Source organism: Bos grunniens, chromosome 24 (genome assembly GCF_055505025.1).
Source record: "Bos grunniens cultivar Pamir isolate PY7600 chromosome 24, Bosgru_T2T1.0, whole genome shotgun sequence".
Taxonomy (NCBI): Eukaryota; Metazoa; Chordata; class Mammalia; order Artiodactyla; family Bovidae; genus Bos; species Bos grunniens.
Genome location: NC_141188.1, coordinates 4,066,206 through 4,087,642, shown reverse-complemented (window position 1 = coordinate 4,087,642; position 21,437 = coordinate 4,066,206). Strand labels below are relative to the sequence as shown.

Below are 21,437 nucleotides of genomic sequence, written 5' to 3'. Positions count from 1 at the left end.
AGTGAATCATTTAACTCGTCCAAACCCAAGCCTCCTCGTTTGCAAAATGAGAAAACCGACTCGTACCTGCTATGTACAACTTGGAAGGATTCTTATCACAATCAGTGTGGAAACATACTGTAGGACGCTCTGTAAATTGCATCCTGTGGGGAAACAGTGTCACAAAATAGTGACCACTCTGGACAGGCAGCCCCTCATTTAAGTGGTCACTGGCTATGCAATATTCAGGAAGGATAATATGAGAAAGCATTTTTATCTGTTGTCCTTCATTCTTTCCCAGCGATGAAAACAATAATGGGAGTTTATTTCATGAATAATGAAAAAGAAATGTGTCCTGGATATGTAGTTACTTAATGTTTTAAAGAAGGCTTCTCAGGTGGCTCAGAAGTAAAGAATCTGCCTGCCAATACAAGAGACGCCAGTCCAATCCCTGGGTCAGGAAGATCCCCTGGAGAAAGGAAATGGCAGCCCACTCCAGTATTCTTGCCTGGAGAATCCCAAGGACAGAGGAGCCCATGGGATCACAAAAGAGCTACATGGGCTACAGTCTGTGGGGTCACAAATGAGCTGGATATGATTTAGTGACTAAACAACCTTTTACTGCAGACAGTTGCGTTTGGATAATGACCGTGCAACCGCATTACTGACGCCGGTGGCTTCATTCAAGTCCGTGAGCGCCGCTGAGCTTCCCGTGAGCATGTGCAGCACCGGGGTCATGGCGCCTGTAAAGGAGACTGTTTTGTTCATAGTTGACATGCAAGAAGCTTGGTTAGAATCCCACCTGTGCTGCTTCCTAGTTCTGTCATCTTGGGCACATTCCTGAGCCCTTCTGAGCGTGTTGTGTATTTGTCAAGAGTTCCTGTGGGGAGTGGATCAGATCATTCAAGAACAACCTCCCAACAGGATCCGCCTGGCGTCGGCGCCCAGCCGATGCCCAGTCTGCAATCTTGTTATCTCCTACTTCTCAGGGCTGCACCTGTGCACAGCCTTCTCCTCTTGCTCTCAAATTGAGATGCTAGATGTCAGGAAGGCGTCAGGCTTCCCAGAGCTGGCATGTTGCCTTCTACACTCTCTAAAGCTTTGGCAGCATCAGGAAGCCAGAGATACACTTTAGCTCGAGTGATAGGTCAATTTCACTAACCTTGAGGGCTTGGGAAGACAACCTGCTGATTCATTGTGTTTGCAGAATACACAGACTTCTAGTGTTTTTGTGCCAAAGAGGATTTATTTAATATTTTATCATTTGATTAAAGAAATCGTGTTCATAGTCAATGTGTGTGTGTTCCAAAAGATCCATTTATCTCCCTGTACTTTCTGCGAGATCCCTTTCTTGAGGGAAATTGCTTGTGTGCAAGCAGCATTTCTGAGATGGCTTTTCCTGGGAGTTTGACTTGCAGATATTTGTGCCAGGAACTCAGGTTTCAGGTAGTGGGCGGGGAGGCTGCTCGGCCAATCGGAAGGTGGATCTGCCCAGGTTATTTGCAAGTCCCAGCCCACTTTCCTGCAGTGCCACCAGGCTGGTGAGCTATCTCCTTGGGGATGTCACAGCTCTGGCTACGATTTCCTTTCACTCCTTAGCTGCTGGAGCAATCTGATGATGACTTTCATCTGTGCATGCAGCACTCAGGTGGGTGGAGCTGTCAAAAGACTGTAGGGTCTTACCCATTTTGCGATGGCACCTGAGGACAACGAGGAATGACAGTGCTTCCTCTGCAGTGGGGAGTGGCTTTGCTCATTAACACACTGATTCATGGCTCCTTGTTTTCCTTTGGCTCAATGTGACATTGAATGCATGCTCAGTTGCTCAATCATATCCAACTCTTTGCGACCCCATGGACTGTAGCCCGCCAGGCTCCTCTGTCCATGGGATTTCCCAGGCATCAATACTGGAATGGGTTGCCATGCCCTCCTCCAGGGGATCTTCCAGACCCAGGGACTGAACCTACATCTCCCGTGGTTCCTTCCTTCAGGCAGATTCTTTACCACTGAATCACCAGGAAAGCCCCAACATGACATGAGTATCTAGAAAAAGGGAAATGTATGAGAATGCTTGTAAAGTAAAATCCGGTTTTGCAAAGGTAATGACGTTCTAAAATTGGAAAAAGTGCAACTCAAGCAGGAAAAAAAATGAAATAAACCCAAAATGACTGAGCTCTTCTTAGCTTCTCAGAGTAGTAAAGATTTTCTCAATGTGCTCTCATATTGGTTCCATTATTTTAAAACATTTTTCACACAGGAAGAAAGTTAATGTTCCATAGTTTCTATCTTATGATACGACCTGATCATTGGAGGCCATTCCAGATGCTGGCCTTCACTGTGCATTCAGGTATGTGTGGTTAAAAATGGGTCCTATATGGGCCCCCAAGTGACACAGTTGTAAAGAACCCGCCTGCCAATGCAGGCAACACAGGTGGCTTGGGTTCATTTCCTGTGTCGGGTAGATTCCTTAGAGAAGGAAATGGCAACCCACTCTAGTATTCTTGCCTGGGAAGTCCCATGAACGGAGAAGCCTGGTGGGCTACAGTTCATGGGATGACAAAGAGTCAGACAGGACTTAGTGACTAAATAACAACAACAGCATATAAGGATTCCTTCCAAAGTCCTGAAAAACAAACAAAGCCTGGCCAAGCAAGGCATATGTATATTACCCAGGAACATTCCACAGATTTGGGCAGAATTCAGAGGGCAAAGCTCCCTGGGAGTGAGCAAGCATAGTGAAATGTTGATGTTTGTATAAATGAAGCCGTTTGGAAGGAAAGTGAAAGTGAAGTTGTTCAGTCATGTCCGACTCTTTGCAACCCCATGGACTGCAGCCCACCAGGCTCCTCTGTCCATTGGATTCTCCAGGCAAGAATACTGGAGTGGGTTGCCATTTCCTTCTCCAGGGGATCTTCCCGACCCAGGGTTCGAACCCAGGTCTCCTGCATTGCAGGTAGACACTTTACCTAGAAGAAATCACTCAAATGTAGCTCTAATTTATGTCAGAGCCACCCAAGCGGGCAGCAGGCCAGACTAAGGGCTGCCTGGACTGCTCTCTCCGGGTGCCTTGAAGAACATGTGTCTGTATGAAGGCACCAGGGAGAAATACCCATCAATACCCTCTAGGTGGGAACAGTCTCTAACCAAGCGAGGGGTCTGTGTGCACTCACGTGCCTCAGGGAGGACAGGGAGGATGGTGTGTGACAGAGAGGGTTTCTAAATACCAGCAGAGAAGCAGCGGGCGGAGGGTGTGTGTTCTCCTTGAGGACTTCGGGAGTAGCTGGGGTGGCCACTGGTCTGAGAAATTAGTCTGGGAAGGGGAGGTTCTCGGTACAGCTTGGAGCTGGTGTGACACAAAGTCCCACTGTGCCAGGACGAAAGAGGGAGACCCTGTCTGAAGCTAAATTCACTGTAGTCAACGAGGGGCCAGCAAAGCCCATCGAAGAGTCGGGCTGTCTCTAGCCGGCTGTCTCTCCTGGACATGGACCTGCGTCCTTTCCCTGTCCGTGGGCCCACTCAGGAGTGACTCTCCTCCCCTTTGTCTCCGGAGGAGACCTCTCTCTTCCTGCTCTCTGGCCTGACCTGTCTCCTTGCCTGCATGATGCTACTGCACATCTCTGTTGTGGCCTGTGTTCACGTGGGTCTTGGGTACCACGAACTGGAGGTGGCTGGGGACAGCCGGTCCCCACCCAGGGCTGCTGATCCACAGGCTCCCGGGGTAGGAGGGAGCCACTTCTGTATGAGCTCCCTATTGCTGCCATCACAAAAGGCCAGTGGCTGCGCAGTGGAGAGTGGATGTCTGCATCCTGACCACTTTCTCCCGTGGACTCAGGACGGCACCCTCGATCCCACCAGCCGGTCCTATAGGGACCAGGCTGCACTGGTCTTCACAAGTGACACAGCATTTTAGTTTTGGTGGCAAGTTAGTTAATAAGGAAATTGAAGGGAGTGTTAAGATCTGCACGCTGAGAGATTCCTGTTTGTTTTGGTTTCAGAGCTTATTGGGGAATAGATGACTGACATTTTATAATACGGAGGGAGTTTGGACTAACGGGGCTCATGGGGGAGCAGGGGGGATTATAGGTGACACAGGCCCTCCTGGGCTCCCTCCTGACTGTTTCACTTTCATACACTCTGTTCTCCCAGTGAGATTGGATGCTGGGGGTCTGAGCAGACGGCCTCCAGCTGCGGGTTACGTATGCTCCTCTCTCTTCCGCAGGCTTGGCAGGGCTAAGCCAGGTCAGGTGGCAGGTGATGGCAACTTCTAACAAAATTAGCGTTGAGGGACTCATATGGAAGTCACTTCGAATTTGTCAGTAAAGATCATGTTTCATGATGACTTGATTGGTGAAAAAGTGTCAAGGCAAGAGAGTCTTGATGGCGCTAATAAATCCTTTTGCAAGGTGGGCATGGGGAGAATTTCTGTATCTGCTTAGTGGCCCAATTCTGTGCGTGGTCCTCCCCATCACCATCTGGGTCCAGGCCCTGCCTCTGGCTTTGTGCATTAGAATGAAAGCTGTCTGAGTCACCCCGGGCTGCATCGTAGAGTGCCACAGCCTGGGGGCTTATCCACAGACGTTTGCCTCTCCCGTTCTAGGGGCTGGATGTCCGAGATGAGATGCTGGCAGTGTGGGTGTCTCGCGAGAGCCCCTTTCCTGGTTCACAGAGGCTACCTTCTCACTGTGTCTGCACGTGGCAAAGAGAACAAACTCTGGCCTCCTCCTCTCATAAGGGCACTAATCTCACCTCAGGTCCCACCCCCATGATCTCATCGCTCCCCAAAGGCCCCGAATTCAAACTCCATCAAACCGGGGGTAGGATTTCCGTATATAACCTTGGGGGACACAATCCAGTCCATAGCACAAGTCAGGAGCTGGGGTGAGAGTCGACTGCAGGACGCTCAGCCCGCCTGTAAGCCAGCACAGCTTCCTGACAGGAGTGATGGCTTTACCTGGGGCACAGAACGGCTGGGGGATCAAATGGGAGGGAAAAGGGTACAGTGAGTATTATATCACCTGAGATAAATGCACTTCCTCCAAGAAGTGCTGCTGAGCAGAGCTTTGCGTGTTTGGAGGAGAGCCCTGCGTGAGGGGAGGACCTGAACGGAAATGTAGTTGCAACCGAGGCGTCTGCTGAATCCCTGAGCGATCTGGACCAGAATGCGGTCCTGATGGAGGCAGGGGCAGGGCTTCAAGAGGTCCTGATACTGGCAAGGGGCAGGGCTTCAAGAGGTCCTAAAGGGGCAGGGGGCGAGGCTTCAAGAGGACCTGCTACTGGCAGGGGGCGGGGCTTCAGAGAGGGCCTGATGGCAGGGGCAGGACTGAACCCAACTTGAGGAGAACAGGTGCCTCTTCTGCCTGAGGGTTGGGCGGCAGGTGTGTGTGGATGACGTAGAACAGGCCATTTTCAATTTCGTAAGTCAATGGAGGTGAGTCAGGGAGCAGCTCCAGATGCTGCCACTGCCGTGGACACACCTCTGGTCACAACCATCTATCGCAGAAAAGTCACGGAGAAGGTGTAGGACACAGCAGCGTGAAAGGACCTGCGTTTACACACCCAGCGATGAAAGAGGCCTTTGGAGAAAGTGGGGCCGCCCTGCCGTCGCTGTGCAAAATGTCTTTTTGTGAGATGGGGGGGGAGTTGAAAGACAGCTGATGTGTGAGTATACAGCCCTGCTGGAAAAACGGTGCCAGAGCAACAGCACTAGAAGCGTGTGTTGCTGAGGCTAAGGATTACTGCATGATCATAATTATAACTTTAAGTTTTGTATTTTGTTTTTTAACTGCTAAGTCGTGTCTAACTCTTTTGTGATCCCATGGACCGTAGCCCACCAGGCTCCTCTGTTCATGGGGTTCTCCAGGCAAGAATACTGGAGTGGGTTACCATTTCCTCATCCAGGGGATATTTCCAACCCAGGGATGGAACCTGAGTCTTCTGCATTGGCAGGCGGATCTTTTACCACTGAGCCACCAGGGAAGCCACAGATAGGACAGAATCAATACACTCTTGGGGTCTCAAAGAGTCAGACACAACTGAGAGACTGAGCACACGCTCAAGCTACTTGGGAAAGAGAAGGATTCTTTGCTTAATGTAACCAAAATGCTCTTGTTTAAGAGCGTCTGACAATATGATAGTTGTATTGGTCAGGGTTCTCCAGAGACACATTACAGAGACAAGGACAGAGATTAAGGAATTGGCTCATAAGATGGTGGGGGCTGAGGTCTTTGGAATCTGTACAGGCTGGCAGGCTGGAGACCAGCGGATATTGCAGTCCTCAGGTTGAATTCAGGGCAGCAGGCTGCAGGCTCAGGAAGGGTTTCTGTGTTGAGAATTCTTTCTTTGGGAGAACTGTGCACTTAAGCCCAACTGGTTAGATAGGTCCACCCACAGCACAGAGGATGATCCGCTTTATTCAAAGTCTAGTGGTTCAATGTTAATCACACCTAGAAAAAGATCCCCTGGAGGAGGGCATGACAATACCCTCTAGTCTTCTTGCCTGGAGAATCCCATGGACAGAGGAGCCTGGTGGGCTACAGTCCATGGGGTCTCACAGAGTCGGACACAACTGAAGTGACTTAACACGTGCGCATGCACACCTAGAAAAACACCTTCACAGGAACATTTAGTCTGGTGTCTGGCCAAATACCTGAACACAATAGCCTGGACAAAATTAACCATCACAAATTCTAAAACAGCTCTCAAAAAACTTGGTCGGTTAACTGGACTCTCCACAATTCAAGGTCAAAAGGGCATTTTCATTACAAGGCCGTTACCTGTTCCCTTGTCCCAAAAGAAAAACAAAAGTCACGCCGTGGTTGGATGTGCCAACAACAACTTGAACTTTCTCATAATCACCTCATTTTGTGGGACTTTTCAAGGAAGCATAGGATTATGCAATGAAACGGTGACTGTCACTTTAGAGCCTAAAATAAACACTTTTATTGTCTTCTTTTACTTAACTATGTGCAACAGAAGCATCTTGCGCATGTAGAGACTGAAAGAATACCACCACCGCTAATACATTTCCCTGCCCAAGAAAAGTCTCTGAAAAACCCAGAACTAGTTCATTTCCCCCAAATGTCAGGCTGCTTTTAGGGAACTATCAAAATGAAACAAAATACCCTGAAACCCCAAACTGAAAAAACTCCCAAATCTAACCGAATTGTTTTTATCTGCAAAAATTGTGTCAAAATGTTAAACTGGCCAATTTTAAAATCCAACCAAACTTTGGAACCAGGTCTGGGAGACTTTGATGGTTTCTGGAGTAGTTCTTGTCTCACCAAGGGGTTTACGCCTGGATGGTCGCTGAGTGCTAATGGAACCTGGAGGAGTAAGTCCTCCCCCATGAGATAGGGTTACACAGATAAGGATCAAAACAGAACCCTATCTGGGAACACTTTGGATTTACTCAAAGAGCTCCTCTTTGTCCTCAGAAGCGTTCTCACACACAAATCCTTCCCCATCAAGATAAGGAGCTGCCCCTAGGAACTGGGGCTTGTGGGAAGCTGTGGGTCCCTCAGAGGTATCTGGGAGGCTTAAGACCAAGAAGGAGTCTTGGGCTTGAAAACAGCCTGCGGAAGCAGCAGAGGCATCAGGGACCGGTGACCGTCCCCAGGCTTGCTGTCACTCTGGTTTGAAACTGCTTTGGCCTGGGAAAAGGAACTGTGGGGCTGGGAGTCTCTGGGTCCTCCTGGCCTCATCCCATTTTACGGACATTAACAAGCCAGGCTCCCACCACCCACGCCCAGGACACGCAGAAAATCTGAGACCACAAATCATGAACGTATTAAATACATAGAGCCAGCGACAGAATTTGGAACCATTTCCTTACCCTTCTCTAAAAATGGTCCCCATCTCCAAGTTTTTATGCAGTTAAATCTTTTAAAATGATCACAAGGCATGTGACGGATTGCCCCCATGAACTCTGTGAAGGTCACAGCAATTGCTTGACACTATTACCGGAGAGGTGGGCGTCCTTCCTAAAATCATCTGTTTTGTCACACGTGTGCTTTCTCCCTCCTTCAGCTTCCCTCCGGCCCTTCACTGCATACAGGAAACAAAGAATCCTCTATGATCTATCCCTGAATCTCACCACGCTTTTTTTTTTCAAATCCTGAAACCATATTGGTTTCTCGCTACCTAATAATCAAAATTTATGTCTTAACCTGCGGCCAGCACTGTGTTAGGGTGTAGTGTGTGGAGAAGCGGAAAGTGCAGGGAAATTATAAGGTACAGTTTTTCTCTCTCTCGAAGGGCATGTAATATTCTAGTTTCAATCGGGAGATGGGGGAGGGGAAACACACACACACACACACAAAACACACTCGAGACAATCAGGGGCCAGAGTAAGAGAACAGTAATTATGTGCCAAACTATGTGGCACAGATTATTCATCCTTTAAGGGATTTGGAGAAAAAAAGGACTCAGTGTGGGCTAAGGCTATTTGAAATAACTTCATCAGGGCCTCAGAGCAATTCTAAAATGCAAATAATAAACCGGTAAGAAGTGCTGTCTTTCACAGAATTTTTTTCCAAATAATAGGTTGGAAAATATTAAAATACATACCTATATGTGTAAAATTTATATGTTATATTAGGATATAAACTACTTCAATAGTGTAATTTTTATAATTATCATACATTGCATATACTAGATGAATGAAAGCTATCTTCATAAATGCAACCTGATATTTAATAATTATTGTTGAGAACAAATTTTAGTCTTTACTACTGGGGCAAAAATAAAGATTATATATTTTACTTTTCACTGGGGCGAAAATAAAGATTATATATTGCTGATGTATGGATGTGAGAGTTGGACTGTGAAGAAGGCTGAGCGCTGAAGAATTGATGCTTTTGAACTGTGGTGTTGGAGAAGACTCTTGAGAATCCCTTGGACTGCAAGGAGATCCAACCAGTCCATTCTGAAGGAGATCAGCCCTGGGATTTCTTTGGAAGGAATGATGCTAAAGCTGAAACTCCAGTACTTTGGCCACCTCATGCGAAGAGTTGACTCATTGGAAAAGACTCTGATGCTGGGAGGGATTGGGGGCAGGAGGAGAAGGGGACGACAGAGGATGAGATGGCTGGATGGCATCACTGACTCGATGGACGTGAGTCTGAGTGAACTCCGGGAGTTGGTGATAGACAGGGAGGCCTGGCATGCTGCGATTCATGGGGTCGCAAAGAGTCGGACACGACTGAGCGACTGATCTGATCTGATATGATGTTGTTTAGTCTCTAAGTCATGTCTGACACTTGAGATTCCATGGACTCAATGGATCCCATGGAACTCACCAGGCTACTTTGTCCAGTGGGATTTCCCGGCAAGAATATTCGCATTGGCTGCCATTTCCTCCTCCAGGGGATCTTCGCAGCCTAGGGATCAAACCCACGTCTCCTGCACTGGCAGAAGGATTCTTTACCACTAAGCCACCTGGGACGCCTTAAAGATTATACACACAAACACATGTATGTTGATAGAATAAGAAGTGCTCTCTTGAGATTTTGGCCTCTGAAGGGGCTGTGTTGGGGGCGGAGAGGGAATGCTAACGGTGACATGAATGGTCACCCCTAACTGGAGCCGAGGGAAGGTCAAGCTCTGGTAAAATAAGAGCCTTCCTTTAGGTGGAGTTAGCTAGCGCACTGCAGCGAGGACACGGTGCCCCAAGACTGGAGCCTGCAAGGTGTCTGCCAGTGTGCAAGCCCTGTTGTGAATCTCTTCCCTCTGCTTCTGGAGGCCGATTCGTTCCTTTCTAAAGCTGTTACAAAGGATCTGTTGAGCTCCTTAGGAGGACTCACAACCACCAGACTTAAAAATAGCCGTGCTTCTGGCAAGCTTCAGCTGCTCACCCAGCCCTTCCTTCTCCACCGCCGCCAGCAGTCAGGATCCCACAGCAGGCTCCACAGCAGCTTTCTAGAGGAGGCACGGCCTCGACTCTCTCAGTCCAGGCAAAGTGCTGAAATCATGAGCAGTAAACACAGGGAGAAATCCTTAGACCCTAACACCCTGGCTCCTGCCTCCAGGGAGTCCTGGCTTCCAGACTCCCCTTTCCCTCCTGTGCTGCCCCCCAAAACTCTAATTGCTCTATTAGCATACCTTTGATTTATTTCCCCTTCGTTCTTTGTCTTTAAGTTTTATTTTAAATTTAATTCCACCCAGGCGGCAGCCACGACCTGATCGAATCTTCCGGGAGACCTGTCTGCCCTACCTGCCTCCACAAGGCCCAGTGGCTCCCACTTCCCTGTAGAAGGTAGGATCTTGTCCAGGTCAGCAGGTGCTGGACTAAGGGGCATTTGCCTTCTGGTGGTCAGGGTGTGCCTAGGTCCTGACCTGCAAGGAGCCCCACACATCAAGACTTCCGCATCCTGAGGCCGGGAACCTTCTCATCCTGCAGTTGGTGTTGTGGGCAAGTCTGCTTGATGGCAGGATAGAGGCTCAGAGCAGGCTGCACAGTCAGATTCCTGTGGCCTGTGCACTTGACCTCCCTGGGAAGATGGGGCTGCCCGGGGAACTTCTGAAAACAGTAATGCATGTGAAATTCTCAACACATTGTACAAATAGTCACAGTGAGAGTCTTCTCAGCGGGCAAAAGGGGAAGACGACCCTAGAGTCCATCATTAAACGATGGATGCATAGAATGTGTTGCAGCTTCGCAATGGAATATTACTCAGCCATAAAAAGGACTAAAGTTCTGACGCCTGTTATGCCATGAATGGGCTTTTTTGAAAGTGCTCTAAATGAAAGAAGCCAGTGGCAAAAGACAAGAAACCGTATGAGTGCAGGTTTCTGATACTCAAAAGAGGATGGAAGGCCAGTTTAAGGCTCTGAGGGGTGGGGGATGGTGACAGGTGGAGGGACTGCTTAGCGGGTCGAGGGTGCTCTGCATGGTGACCAGGAAGTCCCAGAAACAGATCGTGTGATCGTTGCACAGCAGCATGAATGGACCGAAGCCCACTGAATTGTTCGCCTTGAAATGGTTAATTTTGTGTCATGCCAGTTTATCTCACTGTAAAAAATTGAAGAAAACCACATTGGGCAGGCTGTGTGGTGTGGGTTAAGTGCTCAGGAAACTCAAGCTTAAGGTATTTCTGAGGTCTGCAGCTCCTCAGGCCTCTGCTCATAACCAGCGTTGCTTTTCCACCTTCCCCCACGAAGATCAAGAGCAGAGTCACAGGGGAAGCTACCGGCAGACCTATTTTTAAACCACTTCTCCAAGAAACTCTCCGCTGCGGCGGGCACCCTCCTTGTGCACTGGGAGCTGGGCAGGCGGGCTCCCTGCCCTCTGAGGAAGCCCAGTGGCGCTGGGGTCCTTGCGCTGCCCCCTCTCTCCCTTCCAGGACCTTGTCATCTGCTCTCCCCCCACCGGCTATTCCAAGGGCCACTGTGCCTGCCTCGGTCCCTCCCGCTGTTGCCCGCCATGGGGTCAGCCTTGTGGACATAGTGACCCTGCTTTCCTTGCCCTGCTCACCACTGTCGGTGGATCCCCATTGCTCTACAAAGACCCCGAGGCCCCCGGGCCAGACCCACCTCCCTGAGGACCTGGCCGGGCTTTCTCGGGGCTTGCTTTCCACCCCTGACTCAGAACTCAGAACTTGGAGGAACTTTATAGAGAATTGAGTTCCGATGCCTCGTTTCCCAAAGGCGGGAATTGTGTCCCAGAGGAATATGACCACTGCTGCTCCTTTGCGGGGTGTAGGGGCAGCCCCATGGGTTGGCATGAGCTCCCCAGGGCCCTAGCAGTGGCACGTTTGGTGCCGGCTGGGCCAGTTTCCTAAGCTTCCCACTCTGGGTTTGTTGGCCTTCAACTTCAGGACTCCACCACAAATGATGTCTGGGGTCCCAGCTGCCAGGGCTGTTTCCTTCCTGAGCTGTGATTCTCATCCATCAACCTCTTCCCTAAAACAATCCGAGCTTCAGACAGAGAGACCAGCACAGCGCATCTGATTTTGAGAAGGGAAACTCTCTGCCAGGCCAACGGACGCAGGGACCACGCCTTTTGGACCTTCAGCCTTTCCCAAGTCCCTGCTGGCCACGCCCTCCTCTGTGGCCCCTCTGATGATGCCTGTAGCCACTGCAATGAACCCTGTCTGTCTCCCAAATTCCAGGGGAGGTCCTGAATATGCTCCTACTTTTATTATAGCTTGATTCACCATCTGTGCTCAGCGAAGCGTCTTGGGTCCAGAGATGGTAGAAGTTAGAGATCCTGCTTTCAGTCTTGCTTCCATGTCCCTTATCCGTCCAGCTTTTCCAGACACTCCTTTCTTCGTCTGTAAACGGGAACAGCCCTTTGTTCTCTGAGCTGTCTTGAGGATTAACTTAATGCAAGTTGCGAGGACGGTTGGACAGACCGAAGTAGAAAAACGGGTATCATTAGGGTGTTCTCACGGAGGTTTGCCTTTTCCGTGAAAACATTTAGGTAAACAGGAAACCTTCGAGATAAAGCCATTCCTGCCTCTCACAGATGCAGCCCTGGGGGCTCAGAGGGTGGCGTCTGGGCCCCCGGCTGGTGTTAATTCCCAGCCCAGATAAGAACAAACTACCTTCAGACCCAGAGGTGGAGACTTGTGCATTCATAAAAAGAGCTCTCTGCCCCCACCCCCACCCCCGACCCCCGGGGAAGGGACACAGAGGCAGTCACAGCAGAACCTCCGTTGTCCCTGAGAAATCCTGGCAGCTGGAGACACGTGGGCCAGAAACACTGAGCTGTGTCCAGACAGACATCACCAACTCAGCCAGAGACTGCACTCGCCTCCCATCTGACTCAGTAGCCCTGAAATATTCCAGACAGTTGCCAAATGAAAACGCTTTGGAGCTCTGTCCTCTGATTTAATGATTGAAATTGCCATAAAACTTTTTGAACTCATTGTCCACCTATTTGCTCTCTGCTTCAGGAACAGAGGACTTCCCAGGTGGCTCAGTGGTAAAGAAACCACCTGTCAATGCAGGAGATGTGGGTTCGATCCCTGAGTCAGGAAGATTGCCTGGAGAAGGGAATGGCAACCTGCTCCAGTATTCTCGCCTGGGGAATCCCAGGGACAGAGGAACGTGGTGGGCTGCAGTTCCTGGGGTTGCAAAGTCGGACCCGGCTGAGCACACACACACTCCAGAATGGAGCACTTTTTCCCCATCGAGATGGTGACATTTACAGAAAGGAAAGATGCAGGCTATTCGGAGACCCATTTCCTCTCGTCTGCCACCAGAGATCACCCTCTTGTCATCTCCTTCTACACCTTTCAGGTGTCAGGGCTCTGGTGCAAATGTTTTCTGGTTTAGTTAGAGAAGAACATTTCTTTGAAAAAGAGGTCATCCTACTTCTTCAATGAAATCTTGTCAGCTCATGTCTCCTACCTTGATCTTATCTTTTAGCAATTTTCTTCTTCTTTTTGTTAAGGAATCTCAAGATGCAATTATTGGAGCAGGGGGATGCATTTGAGAAAGACAATAACTTTGTTCTGTCCTTCAATATTTTGAATAAAACCAGCAAATACCTAACACTGTACTTGCTATGTGCCAGAAACTTCTGTGTGCTTACATGCATGGAGTAGGATGTCTGATCCTTGCGACACATGAGAACCCAAGGTGCAGAGAGGTGTGGGATTTGACCACGCTCACAAGTGCTGAGGAAGTAATGCTTTTTAACTGTGGTGCTGGAGAAGACTCTTGAGAGTCCTTTGTACGGCCAGGAGATCAAACCAGTCAATCCAAAGGACATCAACCCCAAATACTCACTGGAAGGACTGATGCTGAAGCTCCAATACTTTGGCCCCCTGATGCAAAGAGCCGACTCATTGGAAAAGACCCTGATGCTGGGAAAGGCTGAAGGTGGGAGGAGAAGGGGACGATGGAGGACAAGACAGCTGGGTGGCAGCATCCATTCAGTGGGTGTGAGTCTGAGCAGCTCCAGGAGATGGTGAAGGACGAGGAAGCCCGGTGTACCGCAGTCCACGGCGTTGCAAGGAGCAGGACACGACTGAGCGACTGAACAACAAGCCTGCAGCCAGAGTAAGAACTAGGCCGCCAGCTCTCACATCCCCACACAGTTGTATAGGAAGCTTGGAAAATGAGAATAAAGTAGGCAAATCTATAATCCCATGAGATCACGTCATGGACGCGCTTCTTCACACATGCCTTGTTTACAGTGTGAAAATCATGACACATGTTCACCTCTGTGTCCTGAGTCCTCCGTGTCAGTATGTAGCTTGCTTACTGACAGGGAAACGAGGGCTAAATGAGGGCTACCTGGTCATCTCAAGAACAACCCGGGTAATTTATTTAGCAATTCCCCATTGTTGGATATTCAGGTTGCTTCCAATTTTTCATCTGAGAGAGATACTGCTTCAACAAACAGCTTTGTGATGTGTATTTTTTATTTCTAGAAATAATAGAAATGGTAATAGAAAAAATTACCAAAAGCCATAACAAAATGAAAAATGTATCAGAAAGATCAATCTAGTAGTTTTAAAGGAAAATTCCAATAAACCCAAGAAACAGGTAGTTTCTCAATTCTTTAAATAATCTCAGAGCAGGACGATTCATTTTAGGAGTACATGCTATATGAAAACATTTCATAAAGAGATCAAAGTGAACAAACAAAAAACAGAGGGAACACTGTAGATCAATATCTCTTATGAAAATTAATGCAAAAATTTTAATTTAAAATAGGAGCCAAAGAAATCTGCAGTGTATTAAAAAGTAATGCGCCATAACCAAGTAGGTTTTATTCTCAGAAAGCAATACTATTTCACTACATTTATATATTAAAGGAGATAAATGTTATGATCCTTTAGATAGATATTAAAATGACAATTAAAATTTCACAGCCATTTCTTATGAAGACCTTTTATTCATTAAAATTAGAAATATTTCTAGAAAGTGATTGAAGATACAAGAGAGAGACAACAAGCCCTAGTCGTATTACCATGATCTGAGGGGTTCAGTTATCATTACAAGAAAAAAATAATGTGAAAATACTGAAGATTAAAAGTTAATATTGTCCTTTTGAATAGATTCTATGGCTGTGGACTTAGGAAAGTATACTTTAGCCAAAGTATAATAATGGTTAGAGAAATGGCCATAAATTTATCTCTTTACATACATACGAACGTAAAATTCTATCATATTTTTATGTATAACGATTCACAAGAGCATTGAGGACTCTATCAAGCTGATATTGAACAGAATGAAAAGTGTATATGCATTAAACCAAATTATTATGCTGGAAAATACACGCCTCAAAAACATGAAGAGCTATAGCTTGTGCTCACATGAGAAAATTCAGTACACAGAGCAGTCCGTGTTCCCAAAATTAACCTCTAACTGCAAGTTCAATCACAGTCTCATTTTTGTGTTGAAAAATCCAGTCAATTGGAAAGCAAGAATGTCCTGCAGCTTAGACAAGAGTAAGCACAAGAGACGCAGGCCATGGGCGGCCCGTCTCCAGCAGGTCAGCCGAGACAGTTCCAGCGTGCAGAGAGACGGGTGCTGCGGGCAAGAAAATGGACGGTACAGAAATAAACCCATGCCGAGCTTTAGGCTTAAAAGTGCACAATAAAGATTATATTTCCAATCAGAGGGGTAATCCTTGATTGTTGTTGTTTAGTCACTAAGTCATGTCTGACTCTTTTGTGACCCTATAGACTCTAGCCCACCAGGCTCCTCTGTCCATAGCATTTCCCAGGCAAGAATACTGGAGTGAGTTGCCGTTTCCTTCTTCAGGAGATTTTCCTGATCCAGGGGTCAAACTTGGATCTCCCACATTGCAGATAGATTCTTTACTGTCTGAGCCACCAGGGAAGCTCAAACTAGAAGTGATTACCTTAATTTGAGGGGTAGAGAAGGTTTTATTGTTGTTCATTAACCAAGATGAAGATCATGAAAATATAAAGGAAAAAATAATTAATTTGGCCAAAGATATCATAAAAAACAAATGGGAAAAAAATGTGGAATTTATCCAGATAAAGTTTTAATCTCTGTAATATATAAAGGTCAAGAAAAACAAGGCAACTCAAGACAGAGATACAAAACACACCGATGACTAGTCCCTAGAAACGGACAGACAGTGAGGTTTAAGGACAATCAAAGAAACACACAGTAGGAGAGCTGGGTGTGAATTTTCACCTATCAGAGTGACAAAGGTAAAAGTTTAATTCAACTTTTTGAGGAACAGGTGAGTAAGTGGACATATCCCGCTATATGACACCACATTTTGGGGAGGAAAACTAACAACAGCTATCCTAACGTGACAGCTGAGTGACTCCCTCTTTCACTCTTTCACTTTCATACCTCTTATAATGATACATCATTGTTGTTGGTGTTTAGTCTCCAAGTCAGGTCTATCTCTGTGTGACCCCATGGACTGTAGCCTGCCAGGCTCCTCTGTTCACGGGATTCTCCAGGCCAGAAAAACTCCAGTATTCTTGGGCTTTCCTTGTGGCTCAGCTGGTAAAGAATCCGCCTGCAATGCAGGAGACCTGGGTTCAATCCTTGGGTTGGGAAGGGATTCCCTGGAGAAGGGAAAAGCTACCCACTCCAGTATTCTGGCCTGGAGAATTCTGTGGACTATACAGTTCGTGGGGTCGCTAAGAGTCGGACACGACTGAGCAACTTTCACTTCACAAGCACTTTCAGGCAAGAATACTGGAGTAGGTTACATTTCCTTCTCCAGGGGATCTTCTTGACCCAGGGATTGAATCCAGGTCTCCTGCTTGGCGGGCAGATTCTTTACTGCTGAGCCACATGGGAAGCCCTTTTAATGGTATCAGTTTACTCACAGTCGGGTCCGACAATTTGCGACCCCATGGACTGCAGCACACCAGGCCTTCCTGTCATCACCAACTCCCAGAGCTTGTTCAAATTTATGTCCATTGAGTCGATGATGCCATCCAACCATCTCATCCTCTGTTGTCCCCTTCTCCTCCTGCCTTTAGTCTTTCCCAGCATCAGGGTCTTTTTTAGCGAGTCAGGTTTTCATATCAGGTGGCCAAAGTACTGGAGTTTCAGCTTCAGCATCAGTCCTTCCAATGAATATTCAGGACTGATTTTCTTTAGGATGGACTGGTTGGATCTCCTTGAAGTCCAAGGGACTCTCAAGAGTCTTCTCCAACATCACAGTTCAAAAGCATCAGTTCTTTGGTGCTCAGCTTTCTTTACAGTCCAAGTCTCATATCCATACATGACTACTGGAAAAACCATAGCTTTGACTATATGGACCTTTGTCAGCAAAGTAATGTCTCTGCTTTTTAATACCATGTCTAGGTTGGTCATAGCTTTTCTTCCAAGGAGCCAGTCTCTTTTAATTTCATGGCTGCAGTCACTGTCTGCAGTGGCTTTGGAGCCCAAAAAAATAGTCTCTCACTGTTTCCATTGTTTCCCCATCTATTTGCCATGAACAGATGGGACCGAATGCCATGATCTTAGTTTTTTGAATGTTGAGTTTTAAGCCAGCTTTTTCACTCTCCTCTTCCACTTTCATCAAGAGGCTCTTTCATTCCTCTTCGCTTTCTGCCATAAGGGTGGTGTCATCTGCATATCTGAGGTTATTGATATTTCTCCAGGCAATCTCGATTCCAGCTTGCGCTTCATCCAGCTCAGCTTTCGCATGATGTACTCTGCATATAAGTTAAATAAGCAGGGTGGCAATATAGAGCCTTGACGTACTCCTTTCCCATTTGGAACCAGTCTATTGTTCCATGTCTGGCTCTAACTGTTGCGTCTGGACCTGCATACAGATTTCTCAGGACGCAGGTAAGGTGGTCTGGCATTCCTATCTCTTATGACACAGTGCAAACGTTTAAAAGTTAAGATGAAGAGACCGAAAGAAATGAATGTTTTTTATAGCACCGGTGCGTGCTGCTAAACTGCTTCCAAACGTGTGGGGCTAGTTTGCTGGGCCAGAGTTCCGCTCTGACACATCTCTTCATCCTCTTGTGGGGCTAGTCTCCAGGCTGGACTTCTCAGGACACTGCAGAGCAGCAGCTCAGTGGACACAGTGAGTCTCTCCATCTGTGATTTACCTGCAATTCTTTCTTCTCTTTGCCTGCTCTCTACTTGAGCTCATGCTGACTTACAGCAAATACCTGGGAAGAAAACCCAAGAGTGACAAAACTGAAGCTCCAACTGCTCAGTTTTGCTCTGTATTTGGGCCGCTGCTCGTAAGGCTAGTGACAGCGACTGGCACCAGAACAAGGGAAGCGGGCAAGCTCTGCTGTCCACAGACTCACCTGCAAGGGGACCCACGGCCTCCCCCTCCTCCCCAGCCGTCAGCCTCCCTGTCACACCTCCTCCACACACTGGTTCCTCCTCCATTCCTTTCTCCCAGCTCTTGGAACATGATACAGCTTACTTTTTCTCTAGTCTACTGACTATTGTCTTCACCATCCTGTTAGGACGTTAAGACCCATGAGAGGAGGGATGATTCTCTGTTTTGTTCACAGAGGTAATCCAGGAGGCTAGAACAGTGCCTGGCACAGAGTAGATGCTTGCTAATTCTCTGTTGGATGAATGAACAGCTTCTTTTCTTCCCATTGTAAAGCAGCTGATGGCTAACAGTTTTTCCAAACGGCCACCCGTAACTCAAGGAAGTGATGTGGACCCTTCAGCAGATGGCAGGTCTTGAGCACAAGGGAATCAGGTTGAAAAGATTAGCATCCTTCTTTGCTCAGGTTTAGATTCCTGGGATCTCAAGATCGGGAGCCCATGTAACACAAACACAGATCAAAGGCTTCACTGTGCTCTGCAGTCCCGCCAAGCACTCCCCGGCCTGGACTTAATCAAGTGCAGCGACAGAATTCTCCAGGCCACAGAAAACAAGCTTCAACTTAAAAGTCTTTCTTTTTCAAATTGTGAACGTACATTAATCTAAAACCAACCTCAAGGTGACTTCCATGGGTGTCCACATCCTGCTCCCCAGCTCCCACCCGAGAGCTTGTAAAATAAGTTAGATCTCCTTTCTTGAACTTGCCATCATGATGTTCCTCAGGCCTTCCCTTGCCCGGCTAACCATCTTCAGTCCTTTGGGTCCTGTGGTGTACATCACCTTTGCCAAACTTCCTCCCATCCTCGTCTCTGACCTAGGGAAATGGTCCAGCTTGCGGAGCCCACGTCTCGTTCCAGGGTGAGAGCCCTCTGGACGCGCCCATGTCTGTGAACGCAGTCACAGGGGACACCCCTTTCTAGTTTTGTCTGTAGCCTGTCAGTGGCTTCATGATAAGCTTCACTCATTCTAAATGTGGAAATAAACCGTTTTCACAACAGCCCGTGCCTGAACGCTTGTGTAGAAAGGCTTCTTTTTCTCAGTTTTGATGTCAGCAAGGTCTGGCTGTGGAGGAGGTAGACCTGACATTCAAAGTGGAAGTAATGCACAAGCCCTCCTGTGAAATGGGTGAGGACTCCGAGACTGTGAGCGAGGGGTGAGAGCTGGAGTGAAAGAAGCTCAGGCTCTGACCCACGTGCCCCTTGTGAGGTCAGGGGCCTGGGCCCATTTCTTTATCTTTAGGTGAGTTAATACCACGTGATGATACAAATGAAGGACTTAATCTGCAGGTCCTCCAAATTATTGAACCATGTCTCATTCAATAAATAATAGTTTCAATGATTTCATTTGATTTAAACAAGTGTCTGAGATAGGCATGTTGTTATTCAAAATATTTAATAACCTGTACAGGTAGCAGTAAACCAGAATGACATGAATACAGACGACGATGGCCCTGGACACGGCAGCCACACTCCAGGTACATGTCCATCAGCCTTGAAAATAGGGAGTACTGCAAATCTACAAACAGGGAAAAACCCTCAGAGAGTTACTTGTGTCAAATGAATTTCTATATTCTTGAAATATGAGGAGAGCTTGAGCCTTTGGGAGAGGGAATTTCGTTCCCTGTCTGTGCATTGGGTATTTGGGTTGGCACACCACAAAGAAAATTTTCCACTTCCCATGCACCCATCTTTTAATCTTTGAAAACGTCTCAGTGTGAAGTCGGTGTCACAGTAGTCTTGAAGGAGTAGCATCACGTTTTCTGAGTGTGCATGTGCCTTTTGATAGGCAGCGTAACATAATGAAATCGTGTTTGACCCTCCGTATTGTCACCACTGACAGACACACCATTGCAGCTGAGTGGGACCTGGCCACTATGTGGACTGAACAAGAGAGGAATGAAGATGGTGGGGACGGAGGGAGGTGTGATGGACGCGTGCCCGACACCACGCTCGTCTTACAGGAGACGCTGAAGATGCGCCGTGCACCCCTGAATGCTCTGCAGATGAACGGAGAGTCTGCAGCTTGGACCACACACACTCCTGTTAAAGTCGTCGGCTTCAAGGACTCCCTTCTGAGATGCACAGAATCCATAAGCTGCACTGTAGTTCTGGTGATTCATGTTGAACCTACACCTATGCCTTTTTAAAATTTAAATGTACAAAATGTGCTGAGCCCCTAGGCATCTGTATTGGAGTACATTTCCAGTCTTCGACATGAATGCCCTCGCTCTTACTGATGGAAACAGACTGTGGGGTTGCTGTGTGATTTCCATTCATATTGTATTAAAATGTTCGAGATGCATTTTCTGTCAAAGAGAGTATCATTTCATAAAATTATTCACTATTCCCCCATATGGAAATGTCAGACATTGCTAATGTAATCCTCAAAGAATTACCCAGAGTGTCTGTAGACCAAGAGACAGATTTTCAGTGCTGTAGCACAGGATGGCTTGTTCACTCTGTTCTTGGGGAAGCAGTGTGAGTTGTGAGTTTTCCCTCCATGTCTATGCAGGGTCACCCTGTGAGCGACGTCTTTTACCTTTTTCTGCTTCTCTCAGTTACCCTATGGCACAGAAACTGAAAACATCATAAAAAACCAGAAGATGTGTTATTTCCTTGGTTTTGTGACACTCTTCATGAGTGACTTTCACCTTTGCTACACGCAGAGAGCGTCTGCAAATACACATTCCAGTCTAGATGAACCTATCTGAGGGCAGTGGTGGAGACGCAGGCGTAGAGAACAGACGTGTGGGCTCAGTGTGGGGAGGAGACGGTGGGATGAATTGAGAGGGCAACACTGACGTGTACATGACCATGTGTAAAATTAGGCAGCCAGCGGGAATTTGCTGTATGATGCAGGGAGCTCAACCGCTGCTCTGGGACAACCTGAAGGGAGGGGATGGGCTGGGAGCTGGGAGTGGGGTTCAAGAGGGAGGGATTACACTTAACACCTTTGGCTGATTTACTGTGATGTACGACAGAAACCAACACAATAAAAAAAAGAGAACCAAACATAAATATTATCAAAGTTTGAGATAAATAGAATACCAAAATACCTAAGGACAGCTATTAACAGATTCACATGGAGCTAACAGAATTAAACAAAAATTCTCTTTCCTAGAGCAGAAACAGATAATGACCTAAATGCTTCAATCAAAAAACTTTGCTCTAAGCTCTAAGTGGGATAGGGAACCATGGCAAAA

The 21,437-nt window shown here is 47.4% G+C and overlaps 1 long non-coding RNA gene across 4 annotated transcripts in view; it reads left to right on the top strand.

The window, feature by feature from the left end:
* The window catches only part of LOC147345842 (uncharacterized), a 34,721-nt gene extending 14,185 nt beyond the window's left edge, over positions 1-20,536 (top strand). The window contains exons 1-4 of one of the 4 annotated variants that reach the window (XR_015153371.1): positions 1,510-1,627; positions 10,141-10,231; positions 19,643-19,709; positions 20,075-20,536. This is a non-coding gene — a long non-coding RNA (uncharacterized LOC147345842). Of the gene's footprint in view, positions 1-1,500; positions 1,628-10,140; positions 10,232-19,642; positions 19,710-20,074 lie in introns of those variants that run through there. The other 3 variants (XR_015153373.1, XR_015153372.1, XR_015153374.1) reach the window with 3 other exon arrangements.
* Positions 20,537-21,437: the final 901 nt, after the last annotated feature.